The sequence below is a fragment of the Lepidochelys olivacea genome, assembly GCF_965140295.1.
Source record: "Lepidochelys olivacea isolate rLepOli2 genome assembly, chromosome: 1".
In the NCBI taxonomy this organism is placed as follows: domain Eukaryota; kingdom Metazoa; phylum Chordata; order Testudines; family Cheloniidae; genus Lepidochelys; species Lepidochelys olivacea.
Genome location: NC_140411.1, coordinates 240,761,405 through 240,779,200, shown reverse-complemented (window position 1 = coordinate 240,779,200; position 17,796 = coordinate 240,761,405). Strand labels below are relative to the sequence as shown.

Sequence of the window (17,796 nt, the reverse complement as noted above, 5' to 3'; positions counted from 1 at the left end):
GGAAAGAAAGCCAGTATGATTCTACTGCCTGGTGGGTAGGACACTCAGAGCATACGGAAGAGTGAAGTTCAAGTCTCTGTGCCAATAATTATTTATTTAAAAGTGGAATAGTTTCAGCAGGAGAGATTGAGAGACTCCCCCCGACCCCATCAGAATATCCCATAGCCTGGTGACTAGAAGCACTCTCCTGCAATGTAGAAGACCCATGTTCAAATTGCTTTTCCTCAGGCCAAACCTATGGATCTTGTGGCATATGTATAATTGGAGAGCCAGGTCCCCTGCTGTTTTTGAAAGGCCAGCTTCCCCACATGCTTAAAGATGATGGGATCCTGGAACTCCATAGAGAATATAGACACACCAATATCTAGTCATGGGCCAAATCCTGTTCCCATTGAATTCCACAGGAGTTTTGCCATTGACTTCATGGGAGGTAGTAGAATCAGGTCCTATGTATATTAACTTTAATTTATAAAGATCTATCTTTGAAGCTGTGAAACAGTTTGTTTAAATAGTTTAAGTCTGTAGAGCTATATAGGTGTAAAACTAGACTGAGGACAGAATCAGACTCTCAGAAGTCACTCAGAATATACCAGTTTGTATGATGCAGCATCTACAACATAGTTCCAATGTCACTGAGAACAGAATTAAATTTTTTACCTCTTGGTGCCCATCTTCAGGTCTGGCCAAGATAGGATCTGAGAGTGGTAGGGAGCAACTGTGGTTCCCCCAGTTGTGTGGCCTGTTTGGTTCCCTGTACAACTTAGAGTGGCCATGGGACTACTCTAAGTAATAGCCAGCTGTAGTCATGGTCCTTGCAGCAGCTGGGGTGACCAGAGTTCAGTTATGCTCTGGCCACACCCCATTCCCTTTGCCATGTCTCTGGTATGCCCTCTATGCTGGGAACTGTGAGGACCAAATTCAGAGGTGATTTATAAAGGTACATGTTGGCAAGTGAATATGAGTCCTGAGGGTTTATATTTTAAGTTGCTCTAATGTATGTGTTGGGAGGGGGGACAGAGATGGTGTAAATTAGACTCCCAGTGGAGTCACTTCTCAATTTGACCCTTTACATTTTACAAAATTAAAGAACAGTGTTCTTTCTTTATCCTACAGATATTATTCTGGAAAATGTACTTAAATACTCAGGCCTGGTGCATGCTTATGGGTGTACAGTACTTGTAGTATGTTACCACATTCCAGCTACACCAAAATGTTGTGGTTTCTCTTTGTATTTAGTTTGGAAAGAAGCTAACTTTATCCCTGAATTCTGCAGAAAAATAATCATCCAGTACTGTGTCATTATTACACAGTCCCAGCAGAAACAATAAAAAAAAATGGGGGAGAGGGGGTGACAGAAACCACAGAAGAACTTGGGCGGGGGTGAGGGGAGAAGCATTCAGAGCTTACACATAAGGTAATATAAATTAAACTCCCTTCCACTAACTTAGGGTATGTCTGTACTGCAGTTGGATGTGTGATTGCAGCTCGGTAGTTCTAATCTAGCTAACACGGCTTAAAAATATCAGTGAAGACAGGGTGGTGTGGACTTCAGTTGTATTAGCTTGCCTGGACTTAGGGGTACATACTCACATTCCTAGTCCATGCTGGGGTCTGTGCCACTGTTATTTTAGCCACACTAACTAGATTAAAGATAGAGTGGGTATACCTACCTGAGCTGCAGTCACACCTTTGATTGTAGCATAGTCCCTTAGACTCAAGTCAACTGACTTACATCCATTCTGTTAAAGTGTAAGGGACTCCAAGTTGGTGTAATTGCCATCCTGAGGAGCTGCGAAGAGTTGTATCTTACAGTGTGGTAGAGGCTACTTTAACTTACACCTTCCAAATCCTGTGAATTCCAGTTATTCCCTTCGACATCCTTGCCTGTTAGCGGAGTGGCTGTAATTAGGTGTAAGAACATCCAAGTCTGCATCAAGAGAAATTTGTGTACAGACCTCTAACTTGCACCACATTTCATCTTACCTCTGGATTTCCTCTTTTTAAAAAAAGAAAAATTCCAGTCCTAGTTCCCTTTTTGTGTCATAATTAGATAACAATGTTGATTATGGGACAGTTTTAATAAAAGCTGATTAAACACCATTTTCAGCTTTCATATAGATGCCTGACTGAGCCTCTATTAAATCTGTCCCAAGCTGAGACTATTGGCCAATTTAGGAGGCTGATAGATCATGTTTTCCATGGTTGACTAAAGAGAGGTTTGACTGTTTGTTGTCATTTCACATGTTGGGTCAAATTCTGCTCTCTTCTGAACACATGAAACCCCATTTGAATAAGATTATTCAAATCCCATTAAGTTTATTATTGTTACTGTATAGTACTCCTGGGGGAATTCTGCTCCAAAACAATAAAATTCTGTGCCAAAAATTAAAATTCTGTGCACAATATTTTAAAATTCTGCATATTTTATTTGTCAAAATAACACAATATAATCATGCCAGTTTCAATTATTTTGGTAATTTATTTCAAAATACCCATCATCAAGTATGTCTGTAACAATATAGACAACAAAAAAGATTCAGGAAATGTATTTTGACAAATAGATTCCTTACTAGGCATATTAATACAGAACTTTGAGTAATAATTCATTTAAACTACAAAACAAAAATGTATTTCCCCCAGAAGCAGTGCAAAGGCTTGGGGGAGTCCGGGTAACGGAGGAGCTGAGGGCAGTGGAAGTAATTGCTTGAAAGAAGCCAGGGAGTGAACCTGGAAGGCTGTTGGCTGTGGATGGGAGAAGTATGGAACAGGTTTTTTGGGGTGGGGGGGAGGGATGATTAGGGAGTTGGGGAGCCTCCCCCATGCAGACCCTGGCTGACCCTGAGCCTCTCCCATTCAGCCAAGCATATCTACACATATCCCCATGTGTCCATGCACCCTCACTCCCTATTCAGCCAGGCATAGCTGCCCCTGTCCCCATGTGTCCCTGCACCCCCACTGAGCCACTCCCACTCTTCCTATCCCCATATGGCCCAGCACCCTCACTCCCATTCATCCCCTGGCTCAATGTTGTTACCCCACTAGCTCCTGTGACCCTGTCTCAATCTGTCCCCCCACAACCCTTCAGAATCCCCCGTCGGTGTGACCACCCAGCAGCTACATGTGCCCTGTTCTCTCTCTCCCCCATATCCCATGCCTCCTCACCTGGCCCCACAGTGCGCCCCCACCCCCACTCCACAGCTGGCTTCTTTGTTCTTGAACCAGCTCCTCTCTCTTCTGGCACCACATCAAGCCTGTCAGAATCAATTATTTTGCAGGGGCGGGGGAAGAGAATCTGTGGCGGACATTCATTCCATGTTTGTGCAGTGATGCAGAATTCCCCCAGGAGTAGTATATGTTAGGGATAGGGCAACATTGGGACTGATCTTTTTTATTGTTCCTCCTGTACTCTCAGTTTTAATTGTTTGGATGCAGACTTTGGTTGGCCAAACAGGTGCCTGGAGTTTTGTGTGCTGGCAGGAAAAAAACCCCTATGATGACTATTACTTCGGTTCTGGTTCAGATGGAGAACTCAGTTTCATACGAATTACTGTTTGTGGTGAAGAGGCCATTTTGTTACGCAACAAAATCTCTTTACCCCATTCGCTGACTGTCCATCTTTGCATGGTGTCCAGTCCCTTTCCCCCCCCCCAAAAGAATTTAAATAAATCAATCTTGAAAATGAGATATTTGCGTCCTTCAGTTAAAGACTTTTTTTCATACACACAACTAAACAAAGATACTAAATGAGAGAGGATGGTTTAGGGGTTAGAGCACTGGCTTAGGAAAGTTGGGTTTAGGTTCCTCCTCCCCAATGGACTTTGCATGTGACTTTGGGCAAGTCATTTAGCCTCCTGAGTTTCTCTTCTGTAAAATGGGGATAAAAGTACTTTCCTACCTCACAGGGGTTTTGTGAGGATAAATACATTAAATAGATTGTGAGATGCTCAGATACCATGGCAATGGAGACCATATACGTATATTACATAGAAATGAAAAAATTAATGATTTTTACTTAATGATGATTACAGATAGGGCTGCACTTACAAATGACAAGAGATTATAAAACCTTAACTTAGAAAAGAGCAGTTATTATGTGAAGGCCTATACTACATGGCATTCTTCCACACTTGCTCATGTTGAGTAATGCTTTACTTATCAACTGGCCCCATTGATTTCAGCATGAGTGTGGGTGGCAGTACTGGGTGCTAAATCACTAGTCTCCGTCCAATCACTAGTGGGCTAAATCACAGTTTGGTAAAGGCACCACCCTGATTTTTGGCACCCATGCTGAAAAGCTCAGAGAGGCCAAGTGTTAAATGGGATTCAAGACTGACTTTATGCTATCCCTCCAGGTTAGAGCTGAAACAGGTTGGTGAGGAAGCTTTCGTGTCTGATAACAGTGCTGTACCTGTTTTGCAGATCAAAGGAAGACTTTATTGTCTAAGGTTTACAATCAAACACCAGCACCAACTTCACATAGAAAACGTTGGTAATTACTTGATTTCCCATTTTTAATAATATAAAATGGAAATCAGTTATCACTCAAAAATAAATACATTAAAGGAACACTGTTGTTATTTTTCAGTCTCGCTGCTAAGTGAGTAGATCTGAGACATTGTCACATAAAGGCATTGTTTCTGAAGTTCAGAGTAAGCATTCCAGGCATTTCAAGGCAGTTTTAAAGTCTATGGGAAAAAGTCAAAGGGGGAGTATCTGGAAGAATTGTTGGCCTTTCTAAATTCCAGCTAAGCAATCCCAAGATGATCGTTATTCAGGAGGTTTCGGCACTCCAGTGCTTAAAAGTTAAAAATAGAAAAATATCTGGGAGATGATGAATGGGTTTGAGGAGAACAACGTAACTGTTTGGGTAAATGTAGTTTTGTGGATTAAACTCAAAAATATACTGCCACAGATATCTAATCTCTCTAAACTGTCTTTTTCTTTCTCTGCTTCTCTCTAATCATCTCTTGCTCCTAAACTGTCTAAAATGAGCCTTAGATAAAAGACCTTCATTTTACCCAAAAGCACTAAAATTGAATTTAGCTACCTTTTACAATTATTGTATACCGCAGTAAATTGATGTTGATTCCCTCCCCCTTATACCCCTTTACATACCACCTCTGCATTTTGGCAAAGTAGTTATAAACACATGTATAATCTATATTCATGGGACTTAAAACTATAGCAAATTTGGCTCTCTCACTTTTATTATTGTTTTTTCTTAAATTAATAAATGTAATAACATTCCCCTCAGTTGTAAGCAGAGACAGGATCCAGGATGTTCAGCACCAAAGCACAGACCTCTGTCTCTTGAGCTTAAAGCATTACTGCATTAGCTAACAGTGGTAGTAGATTCTTATCCATTACATGGATCAGCCAAGGAGGACATGGTCAGTTTAGCCATCGTGTTACATAACCAGGTGAACTTCTTTACAGCCAGGTTTCCAGTTGGAACATAAAGTCTGAATGTATTAAATGGGCATGTTGTTTCCATTATGTGGTTTCATGTATTGTATACTGGGAGAAATTAGGTATATTGGCACTGGAGAGTCAGTTTATTTTTTATGCTTGTATATTTTAAGTAAGTACCAAGGACAGCCCAATAATGGAAATAAATAACAAAAATATTAACTACCTAAGAGCAAAGTGAGTTTTCATGGATTAAAGTTCCTGAATTGGAATGGATGTCCACATGCCACTTTGAGGGGCACACTAGAAAGGCATAGATTAATAAATAAATAGCACAGAGGAGTTAATTTAAACAAATGGCACTAGCGCACAAGGTTAATAAACTAGCCTAGAGTGTTGTCAACTATTTGAGTTGTCAGCAGTCAACATCAACTAGTTTCCCATGGGAAAAAGAGAAGTATCAAAAGGCTGTAAACAGCTTTTCCTTTTTTGTGTGCACCAGACAAAAATGGAACATGTGGATAGTTTTAAAACTTTGAAAGTCACACTTGGGTAGGCACTCAATTGTGTTTTCACTAACAGGACAGCACTTCACTATGTCCTGTGATATGAAAGACAAAAGTGCTATCGTCATTCATTACACAACAAGTGGAGACCTCCAGCAAGTCAAAACACAGGGATGCCACCAGAATATTCCTCAGTGATGTGACTGCTCTACTGTATGAAAGACTTACAGAACTTTTTGATGGTAACTTTGTCACAGGTCCTTCCGCCCAACCAGGGTTCTCCTTATCCCCCATTTCCATTTTAAACCTCAGCTGAGTTTCCTTCTCCTCCCTTACAACTGTATTTAGCCCCACCTATTGTCCACAGAAAGTGTACCTCCTTTGTGACAGGCAAACAATGAAATATGCCTCCAGAAGCTGTTACCACCTTTATATCAAGCCACACTCACTCCTCCCCAAATCCTAAATGGAAGCAAAAAGTGCTATTTAAACTGTAGTGGAATCTTGATTGGGAGATTAATTTGGGCAGTTCCCATTTTGATTTCTGTAGCCAGATGATCACTGCATGAGGAGTAAGTATTTGGTGCTTATTGTCTCCAGTCAGATCATTCCTTTTCCACACAGGCTTTAGTTTAAAACAGTTACTTGCTTTCCTTCTAACCATGATTTGACCATCTAACAATGATTTGAACTCTCTTTCACTCACGGAGGTAACAATTTTTATAAATCACCATCCTGGAGTCAAAACAAATCTATTGCTTTGTCTGCTGTGTGTGGTTTTTTGGGTCAAAAATGCAAAGTATGAGAAAATTTCTTCTGCAACCCCATCAGTGCTCTCTTTCCTTCATTGTTACATTGCTGCCAACAACAACACAATGCAATATGATGTAACGACCTGATTTTGCATTCTCACTGGAATCAATAGGAAATATAAGTGGTGGAGGACTCTGGGATTGGACCCCTATTTTCTATATTGACTTTTATACAAACTGCATCCCAAAACATTTTACTGAATTAAACCATACAGTTACCAAGTTAAATAATAAAGCAGATGAAGAGAGAAATTAACAGTTATACACAAGGGAGAGAAGTCTTGATCTCAGAGAAGATTTGAAATGAGATGATGAAAGTCAATGAGGTTAAGAGTTAAAGTAAGGTTGTTCCAATAGGAAATTCATAGGAGAAGATTCTATGAAAGCACATAGATTCTAGCACCCAAGATTCTGTGAGAGCACAGAAGACATGGGCTAAAAGCATGGAGGACAGAAGAGAGAGAAAAGGTTGGTGGGGTTGACTTGAATATCTCCATTGGAGGGTATGAAAAACTTGTACCAAATCTCGAGGTCCTAAAGTTTTTTATACGCTCTTTACTCAAGCAAATGCCCATTGACTTCAGTTAACTTTTATTTAATAAGGACTGAGTAGAAACTGAATAAAGACCTATACTTCCTAATTTGCCTAAAAGCAGGCAAATTGGGAAGTAAAGGTCCTTGTTCAGTTTCTGCTCAGTCCTTATTAAGTAAACATTAACTGAAGTTGATGGGTATTTGCAGTAAAGTTTATTCTCTACAGTGGACACTATTCATAGCCAGTGGTGAGAGAATCTTGCCCCAAGATTTGCCCAAAAGGAGCAATGTTGGCCTGAGAAGATCCTGCCAGATGAAACCTAAGGGCTTCTCTACACAGAGCAGCAATGTGCCCTACGGAGGTGCGATTTTTAAAAAAGTTCACTAATGTGCTGTACATTAATTGGTCCCAGTAGACCCTGCTGATGTGCATTAAAAGTTCCATAATGCACTTTTATGTAGTTCTATTTCAAATAATGTTAAAGTGCGCTAGGGAACTTTTAATACACTCTAGCAAGGTTTACGTGGACCCATTAGTGTGCAGCAGATTAGTGCACATTTTAAAAAATCACACCTCTGTTGTGCCAATTGCTGCTCTGTGTAGACAAGCCCTTAGTTAACATGGTGAGAGGGTCCTGATGAGACCATCAGCTGCACACATGCAATTCCCACTGAAGTTACTAGGGGTCCCACCTATATCGCTGGACAAGATGGTTAGATCCCAGCCGATGAAGAAATAATTAACAAAAGATTAAAAACAATAGTTAGACTATTAGAATGCTGTGTTGAATCAAAATATTCTCCTCATCCATGGGAGGAAATTAAAACAAATATAATTTTTCTATTAAAAATGTCATACATAAAATTAGGTGGCTGTACAACACTGTGTACTAACCCAATTTTATGACCATGGGCTGTCTGCAAATCTGTAAATACTTGATAAGAATAAAGTAAAACAAAAACAAAACAAAAAAATCAATGGAATGCTAAGCAATCCCTTGGCAACAAAGTCAGTGTTTATTTTTAATTAAAAATAACATAGCTGGGTTGACTTCAGTTTTCCCAGCTGCTATTCTTCCATCATAACAGCTCTCTGGCCTGTTTTCCCTTGCTGATTCCTTTCATCATTTGCACTTAGCTTGTATGTGTTACATAGATTTTATGAAATATTTCATACCATTTGGTAACAGAGCTAACAATCCAAATGAGTAGCTTGGGCTCAGGCATCTCCAAATAGATCACTGCTGTTTCTCGTCAGATACTCACCGACAGTACATCAGCCTGTCCCTTCCTTTTGGAAAGCGGTAGAGATGACATATAATTTTTCATATGAATAATGTCCCCATTGCACATCATTTAATTTTATTCACATGGCCCATGAGTAACGAAGTATTGAAACTGTACCTTGAGTTTTCAAATGTGGTGTACTCCAGAAGGCTGGACTGATCTGATTTGGAAAAGTTCAGAGAGCTCTAAACACACAGGACATTTTTTGAGACTGCTGGGAAGTCTGAGTATTTAATTTACACGATCTACCATACTTGCAAACTATAAACTAGATATTCTTTCTTCCCCTTGCTGGCACCTGTTAGGTCACAAGCCATCTCAAAGGGATTGGGATAGAGAAGGCAGGACCTTGCCCCTTCTTATCAGCACTGGCTAACAGAGCTGGCCATCGTTGTAGCGGAGAACACACTGCCCCTCCCTAAAGTTCGGGCTCATTTCTGGCATGGACTGAGTTAAAGATTTAAGTGTTGATATTTAAGGTCCCTAAGTATCTTATTGAGATTCTGGTGGTCTACATACATTCTCTGAAGCTAGAGAAAATTGTGGTTTTAGTGCTGGAAGCTTGTAGGATCAGGGTTGGCAATGTCCAAGTAACAAGCCATTACCACATTCATATAGACTGAACGATTGGCAGTGGAGATGGAACCCAGGACCTAGCATCAAAATGACAAGTCTCTACTATTTGAGCTAAAAGAGAGCTCCATTAGCTGGAAGGAAGTAGCAAGTTGTTTTAGTCACTGGAACCAGTTGCTAGAGGAAGACTTTTTGCTGTCTGCAACCTTCACACTTTAGATATACTAGAGACTTAGCCACTTTAAAAACAAGCCATTAGGATGATTCTTTCCAAATGAGTGAAGGTATCTGGGTATGTCATACTGCTATTAATTATTTTGTGGAATTTTAGCTGCACTGTGACAACAGTCATCTTTGTAATACCTTGGCACTTCTTCCTAGTTCCAACAGAAGTAGAAAGGCAAAGGCACATGAGCACAAAACATAACTAAACTTAACAAATAATGTTAATCAAACTTTTTTAAGTCTCAAAAAAATCTATTCTGGGGGGAAAGATTTAGGTTAGTTCATATGTTATCTGGACCAATTCACTCATCCCTATTTGTACGCTCCCTGAAAATGGGGTTTAACAGGTAGAAAGGCTGACAGTCTGTTCACTGCAGCAGCATAGAAGATATCCTAGGATGATCTTCTCAGTCTGGACTAGACAGTTCTGCCTTTAGCAATGTTGCCAGCTGCTGGGATTTTATTGTGAATCAGGTATGTTACAGGCCTACTTGAGTCCCTCTAGTGGGCAGTCACCAGTCTGTTTTTATGGACTCAATCTTTGGATCCTACTTGCTTCCAAGTCCACCGGTTCTGGGCAGCATCCAGACACTGCCTCTAGTTCTGCGCTCTTTGGCACACTCTTGGGTGCAGATCCTATACCTACTACCCCTCCTTGGGATGTCGGACTGTACAGTCCAGGGGCCCTCAGTCCTGAAACCACTGCCAAACCGTCTGAGCTTCCCCACCATCTTATGCACCATCTCCCTCATGGGCACTCCCGTTTATAGTTTAATGTTTCAGAGACATGTAACAGTTAAAGCAAGGAACACACAGGCTTTGCAAAGGTACTTCTTAACTATATACACACCTTACTTTTAGACAGCATGGGAGAGATACGGATCTATGATAAAAAGACAAACACCTGGTCACAGTTCCCTCCCTCAGAGTCCCCACCAGTCCAGAGAATCTTTTGGGGTTTGGTCAGTGTCATTCAGGGTCATTTGGGGTCAGGCCAGGTCCATTTGGCCCCCCACGCCTCTTGCTCAGTCTTCTGGTTCTAGCAATGCTCAAGAACAGGTCTCTTTTAAAAACAGACTTTAAAACCCACTTGTCAGGTGGTCAGCTGGAGAAACACCACAGCTGTTCAAGTCATATGCTCTTGCTGGGGAGGATTCCAGAACCCCCTTTGTCCACAAACAGGTTTCTGTGATGGAACCCAACTCCTGAGGCAAAAGGCCACTGCTGGAAGGGACCCCATTGTTCAAGTGAGTAAGAGCCATTCACTGCTGATGGCTCCTTGATTGCCTTGTTTCAGTTTCCTGGGCATAGCCTGTTTTCTGCTGCAAAATGGAAACTGTAATCTATATTAGAAGTTACAATCATGGACAGTGTTGATGAAGTGAAATGGAATTCATAATTGGACACAGGCATGTTCCCTAAATGGCCACATTTCTGCCCTGTCTGAAGATGAACAGAGAAAGGGGAACTCCTCCAGTACCTTAGGGAAGTTATAACACTGACTGATGAGATACAGCAGCTCTATTACCCTTTATTGATTTAAACATCATATATTGTATACTAAACATTCACCTAGCCAAACTGACATACAGTATTCAGAAAATGTGACAGAGCTACTTCAGATCTGTCACATCTTTCCCATTTAGATCACACTGGATGGGTACACATGGGGACTTTTTCTCTGCCTGCTCTGTCACCCTAAAACCTCTGGGTTTGAAATGTTGACCTGAGCCAGCCACTCCTTCCTCTCTTTGATCTGCTAGGGAAAGAGGAGGGCAGTCATACTACATCCCTTTATGTGTCAGCTATCCTGGCTGTGCATTAGGACCTCCCTGCCCCACCATTGGATGGTATAAAGAGCACCCCATTGATCAGATAGGGTGGTCAGAATAGACTTGGTTCCCTGCGATGATCTTAACCTTACAGTTTCTCCTGGACTCCACTTACCTGCCATCAGGTGGGGAAGGGATTTGCCCACCCTTTCCCCCCTGGCTTTGGCATGTGTTCCTAGGGTATTAGACCCCACCTATGGGATGTGTGTACCCTAGGAGGGCATTTCTCTTCCCAGGTGAGAGTCTTTAAATTTTCTCCCAAGTTGAGCCAAATTCCTCTTTCTGACCCCCTTCCTTTTGGAAGGGGTGGGGTTTCCCTCGTGGAAAAATGAAACTTTTCATAAAAACATGAGCACCCCCAAACTGAAAACAGACTGGTGTTTAAAACAAAAACTGCTGGGGGGAAAAATTGCCTGAAAACCAAAATGTTTAAGTTTTCTGATGAAAGAATGAATTTTTTGAGGAAAGCAGACACTTTGTGTATACATTTTCATTTTCTCAAAAACCTAATTTTTCACTGAAAAAAGGTTTAGATGGAAAATTTTCAACCAGACCATTTGAGCTTTGCTTTTAAAAAAACCACAAAAACAAACAAACAAACACTCACGATTTTTAAACCAAGCTCTGATTTTTTGAGGGGGGTCAACTCATGATTTTTGAACACTTGGATTTGCAAGTGTGTGTTGGTGAGCACTTCCTGACGCATAAATGAGGAATGCACAGTCCTGCTCTCTATTAACAGAGCTGTGCAAAAAGTGTATAATGAAATTTAAAACCACATAAAACTTGGCTCTGACAGGTATCATTAGAAAATTGAAACAGACCTTAATTTTTACTCACCCTGAGTTTCCTCTTATTCAGTCCTAATTCACGATGAGTTCAGAGGGGGTTTAGTTTGAGCTGGAATTTTAAGGATTAGGTACCTTCCAAGTAAATCTGGATCAGTTTAAAGTTTTGCACCAAAACCATGGAAATGAATGTGAAGAGTTGAAATCTGGTGATTTTGGCCATGTCTCACTAAGAAAGTGTGATTTAGTTTAAATTGGAAGCTAAAATAAAAACCTCATTGGGTGCAAACCTAAAATTGCCCTGTGTCTCAGAATGTAGAAGTGGAACCAGATCCACAACTCTGCAGAGTTTGAGAGCATTCAGACCTGAGGTTTCACTCTCACTCATTATGGTGATGACACAGGGGACTAACAATGAAGATCCAGATCCAAACTTCCCTGAAGTTTGAGGCTGTTCTTGTCTGGGGTTTTCCTTCAGGCCCATGTCTAGTGAAAAACCCATGTGAAATGAAACCATAGGAAAGGTTCACAAAAAACCCCTGCTGGGTGAAATCCTTCATTTTCACATGGTTCTCTATGCTAGCCCCTTTTTATTTTCATTGAAGCTGTGAACAGCAGGATCTACAAATAGTAACTTTTAATGGTGGCACTACAATTGTCAGTCACACAGTTCTTCTTGGAAGCATGTTCATTTAATTATTCCTTAAAAGGATATAGCTTGCCAAACATTAATTCGTGTTTGTTGCAGCTTCCACCCCCACCCGCTCCAGTGTCGGCTTTGTTTCCATGTCTAATGACCAAGTTTTAAAACAGAAGAAAAATCACAGCCTCAGAAGAGACATTGCTAATGTTTTTACTGCTACTGACTCATCATCTTTCAGTTGCATCTGTTTTCTCATTTTGAGTAAATTCTATTATCTGCTAATGCAGATGATTTTAACTGCTGCCAAATAATTCTTTGAATCAGTTTCCATTTGCTTCCTGTTCAAATGACCATATCTTGCCTCATTATGCACTAATTCTTTACGGGTATTAATATTTGGATCACAGCTACGAGCATTCCTAAATCTTTTCCAAAAGGGACAATGAACTCCACATCCTGCTATCATTAATGCAGTCGGCAGCTGATCGTTTGGAAGGTTTGCAGTTAGCCAGCAGATTGAATATCTGTGAGATGCAGCTTTGCAAGTAATTTAGGATTTTTTTTATTAGCCGTAAAAGGGTTTGCTCCAATAGGGTATTTAATTGGAGACAAGTCTTTATCTACTGCCAAATTGTACAAGAGCTTATGTTCAATTTACAGCTCTGCAGAGAGAAACATGGCATGTTTTGACTTTTAATTTAAAAATGTTTATCCTTTCAGGTCCCAATCTGAGAGGGAAATTCCTTCTCTTGTTGGCTTTTCCTTACAGCACATGTTGCTGCTTTGCTAAGAAGATATAATTTCACAGAAACACACGGCTGCTCTGGAATATGCTTGGCCTGACCTTGCTCCCACTGAAGTCAAAGGGAGCTTGAACATTGACTTCCGTCAGAGCATCAGCTCTGCACTGACCCTGCTCGGGGTAGGTGTGGAGCATTGCACGTAGAAAGTAGCCTGGGGTATGAAGTGAGCAAGATGGAAGGAGCAGGGGATGATGAACTTGTATTAATGTGAGTGTTGTTGTGTGATTACAAAATGGCTTCTGCTAAGTAGCAGGAATAAGGTCAAAGAAGGAAACAAGTGCCTAATTTGCATGCCGAGGATTCCAGCCCATGTCCGCTCAGGCAGCCCTATGTGTCACCCTTTTGTGTGCCTGCTTGTAACGAAGGACTTGTAACTTACTTCTGCTCAGTGTGGTGGACTATACCTAGCGCTTAATCTTACAAGAGTGGCTGTGCTTCTTAGTCTCTGGACACAGCCAGCTTGTCCTCCTTGCACCATGCAAGGGCTTGTAGGCTCAGGTGTAATCATCACATCAGTGATGCTCATTTCTACTGGGAAATCCTGCCTCTGCAGCCCCTGTCAGTGTGGAGGGCCTTATCTGCAAAGGAATTGGGGTCAGCCTGCTGCAGAGATCAGGAGGCTATTGGAGAATCTGTGTGGGTAGTGCAGACTCCTGTACACTGTGGAGCCATGCCCAGTTCCAGAGGATCATTATGCATGCTGCCACATCCAGGGAACTGAGAGTAGGGCAGAAGTAGGTACACCACTGGGTGGGTGAGCATGCACGCCATTAATCAGCTACTCCAGCCTCGAGTCTCCAAGGAGAGGCTGTTGGGGAATGATTTCTTTTCTCTTTACTTGTGAGGAGATCCACAGCACACATAGTAGATGCTCAGGCAAAGGCTTTGGGCACTGAGAATACTGTACTTTTCCCCTCCTCTCTCTCTCCACTTCCAGCTCCTGAATACAGCTGGAGCATCATGAGGATGATCAATGAGTTCCATTTGGCAGTCTGTGTGGCCTCACAAGGTGTAGTTCATACACGAAATACCACTGGGTGGAATGGTTCCTTCTTACCCCCCAAGTTCCCATAAGGCATGAATAAGTGTTGATATTTTTCTGCATCATTAAATTCCTCTTCAGACCAACTCTCCCAGAAAGACGAAGCTCCATTGAATGGGCTGAGCTACTCCATAACTCTGGTGAACTAACAGTGATAAATAATCACGTACATTTTTGAGGGGTGGGGGAGTATTTCACTGAAGTTCTGTGAGCTGTGTCCTAATAGTTATAGGACCACAGTAAAAGACCTGTGCTTCAGCTGTGGTTGAGATGGCACTTTGACTCTAGCCCCTTGCTTCCCTCACTTGTGAAGTTCTCAGAAAATGAGCTTTTGATCTGAAAGTTTTCATGTTTTGTCTCACACATTTTCTACTGAGATTGTAAGTTCTTTGGGGCTGGGGACTGCCTTTTGGTTCTATGTTTGTAGAGCACCTGGTCCATGATTGGGGCTGCTAGGAGCTGCTGCAATACAATAATACAGAAATTTAGATACTTAAAGTGGCTGAAGCAATTTTGTTTGAATGGAGGCAAAAAGCTTTAAGAAATATGAGCCTGCTTCAGCAAAGCACTTGAGCATGTTTCTTAAGCTTTTCCCTGTTCAGCAAACCACTCAAGCACGTGCCTAAGTTGAAGTCAATGAGACTTAAGCGTGTGCTTAAAATTAAGCATGTGCTTAGTTCAAAAGGTGTCTAGCAGTGTTATTTATTTGATGTTCATCTTTGCATCTTAATAAACTGTTTGTAAGTGGTAAGATGAACAGTGAAAGAGACTTGCTTTAAACAAAACCTAGATTGCATGAAAAACAAACTGCACAGACACCTGTTTGGGTAACACTGGATGAGGACTGTGCTGCCCATATCCCTCTTTTCTATCAGCAACTCTTATTTGCCAGACATTATAATTAAAGGCTTCCTTTGTTGAAAATGATTGAACGTGTGAGGAAATCTTGGAATGCTTTATTTAAACCCTCCCTCAGTAATGTCTTCCTATATAAATAAACTACATGGCAATCCAGCCATAAAAACTGAAGGAAAAAAGAAATCTGGAAGAACTGAATAAACAAAGAAATACTTTACCTAGACTGGTTATTTAAAGATGGTTTCCTGCTTCCAGTCTCACAACTCAGTGAAAAAAATGAATTTGCAAGAAAGCCAACACTGGCAGCACTACTGTTGAAGATTAAAAATTTACAGACAAAGATGTCCAGCCTTAACTGGAATGAGCTCCCAACTCAACAGCCACTCTCCAGTTTTTGTTTGTTTGCTTGTTTTTTGTGATCCAGAGTAACAGTCTCCCATTCTGATCTCACTGGCATAAAACTGTTGAAGTCAATGGAGTTTCACCATCCTAAAAACAGTAACTGAGGGCAGAATCAAACACTCAGGGCCCAATTCTTAGCTGCTTTAAATGGGCATAGCTCTGTTGGGTTGGCAATTAAATGACTGGAATGTTACTCGGGAGACCTTCCCAGCTCTGCCACTCTCCTGCTTGGTGACCTTGGGCAAGGCATGTTACCTCTTTGTGCCTCAGTTTCCCCATCTGTAAAATGAGGATAAAGATACTGGCCTCCTTGGTGAGACACTTTGAGAGCTGCTGATGAAAAGTGCTGAAGTACAGCTGCTATTTTTGAAATCAGTGAAGCTGTGCTGTGTTACATCAGCTGAGAATTTGGCCCGCTGTGAGCCTGATTGTGATCTCAATTACTTTGGTTTAGCAATGCTGTAACTCCTTTGCATAAATGAGATCAGAATTTGAGCCTGATACTTTGGATCAGTGAATCAAAGGAACTGGAGGGTGACACCAATTTAGCTGAGATGATGACAGTATGGCCAAAACATAGCAATATGTAGCAGAGAAGGGTCTAAGCCATGAAGTTTGGATTCCAACCCAGTTCTGAACTTTCCTCAGATTCAGGATGTATGGATGGGAGAACATTTTTATAACATCAATAAAATGTCTGTTGACATTCAGTTGAACTTCATTCAGCAAAAGTAATTTTCAGGGTGGCGTGAACACCAAGCAGAATGGCAAGACCGGGTTCTGTGACTTGAATATTGCTAAGAGTGTGGGAAGGAGAAGGGAACTACTTCATAACATTGTCCCCATATTTAAAAACCTTGAGAAGAGATTGGAAGGAAAATAGGTATGGCTGGAAGCAGAAAGTTCCCTATAGACCCAGAAACCTTTGTACTCCATGATCTGAACCTTGTCAAGGGTCCAAGAAATTGTTGTAAGTAGTTCCTGGTAAGGAGTTCTGCATTGGCCATGTTGTGCATACTGTGAAATTCGAAATAGGCAAATAAATTCACCATTTCAGAGTGCTATACAAGTATGAGTGAGCTCAGTACCTTGGAAAGGATTACCTTGGGTACATGAGGCAGGGTTCTGCCGAGAGAGATGGGCCTGATGCACTTCTCACTCCAGGGTAAGTCCGCAGTAATTACACTGAAGCAAAAAATTTGAATCAGGTTCCGGGTCCCTCTCCTTAGATCTTGGTTGAGGTGATTAAGGGTGTCCTTACTCAGGTACACTTTGACGTTCTGTATATCTAGTAATCTTTATTATACTACAAGTAGAGATGAGCCTGAACTAAAAGCCTGAAATAGGATGCTCCTTACTTTGTGGAAATTCAGTTCTCAGTTTTGCATCTGACCTCAGCCTCTATAATGGGTTGAATCAAAACTCTGTATCTGACCATCCCCATGCTTCAGGCAACATGAATCAAAAACACGAGTCTGTAAAGTCTAAGGACCAGAGTATGAAACTTTTACTCAACTTGGTGAGCAGTAATTCACATGTAGAGCCCCAGGAAGTTACTTTCTGTGTGTAACTGCCTACTAGCATAAGTAAAGTTTCCACAGTCTAGCACTAAAAGAGTAACAAAGATTAATAAACAGTGGTAACTCTAAATTATACATTTATTTAGTGCATTGCATGGGTCCTGGGATGTTGTTCTGCATATGGAGGTGCATGATTCTGAAGAGAATAGTCCAGGCTCTCTGAAGGTGCACAGCATCATTTAACACGACAATTTTCTATGATGCCACAGGAGTGGCAGGTTGCTTATGTCCACAGCATTCAAGGAGGGAATGCAGATGGAAGTCAGTGTATAGCAGACATACATCTATGGTGAATTTAGAAGTCTTACACACTGATAGAAATGCAAGATGGAAAATTATTTTTGTGGGAGATTTTCAAAGGCAGAAGGGGGAGTTAGGTGCCCAAATGCCATTGACTTTCAATAGGTGTTGGGCGCTCGTCTCTCCTTTGTGGCTTTGAACATCTTCCCTAAGTCATTTTCTCTATCTCCCTTTGTCAGTACAGGATTGTTCTCTACCGTAG

The 17,796-nt window shown here is 41.3% G+C and overlaps 1 protein-coding gene across 8 annotated transcripts in view; it reads left to right on the top strand.

Moving 5' to 3' along the window:
• CALD1 (caldesmon 1) overlaps nucleotides 1-17,796 on the top strand; it is a 245,945-nt gene that overhangs the window by 77,587 nt on the left and 150,562 nt on the right. The gene's annotated exons all lie outside the window — the stretch shown is intronic.